Source organism: Galeopterus variegatus, unplaced genomic scaffold (genome assembly GCF_000696425.1).
Source record: "Galeopterus variegatus unplaced genomic scaffold, G_variegatus-3.0.2 Scaffold1572, whole genome shotgun sequence".
NCBI lineage: Eukaryota > Metazoa > Chordata > Mammalia > Dermoptera > Cynocephalidae > Galeopterus > Galeopterus variegatus.
The window spans coordinates 328686-329276 of record NW_007727683.1 but is presented as its reverse complement, the minus strand read 5'-3'; positions in this window follow the sequence as shown (position 1 = coordinate 329276).

The following is a 591-nucleotide window of genomic DNA, read 5'->3' as shown; positions in this document are numbered from 1 at the left end:
CGTGTCTTACTATTTGAGGAGAAACCTTAATGGATACAGAATGGAAATACAATCCTTTTCAGAAGGTGTATCAGCAACCATTGGGAAAATCAGTGGCCTTTGTGGTAGACAATTTATTTAATAAAACTAACCCTCTGAACTTTACTTGATTCACTCATCCAATACAGTTTCTCAATATGGTTATTTTTAGCCTGGGTTGAGCTGACTGTGGGACTTCTGAACCATACAGTTGCAATTGAAATCAGTCTGCTTTATGGTACACTGGATTTCTGTTATCTAGAAACATATATCATTCTAAGAATAGAAGCTAAGTAAGAATTCTTAAATTAGAACCTGAAAAAATAAAACATATATTAATATAATGATTTTCATTATTTTTATGGTAAATGGAATGTGAGTTTAATAAGTTTTAAAAATGTCTACTTTGAAAATAATTTATCATACTTTATGAGGAAAATAAAGCCAAGTATTAGTTTTATTTTAAAATTATAGAATATTTTATGTTGTGTACTTACATTTAACATAATTTAATTATATACTTAGTAATACATTGAGTTTTAGCCATTGTAAGTAGACATATTGGGTATTTAT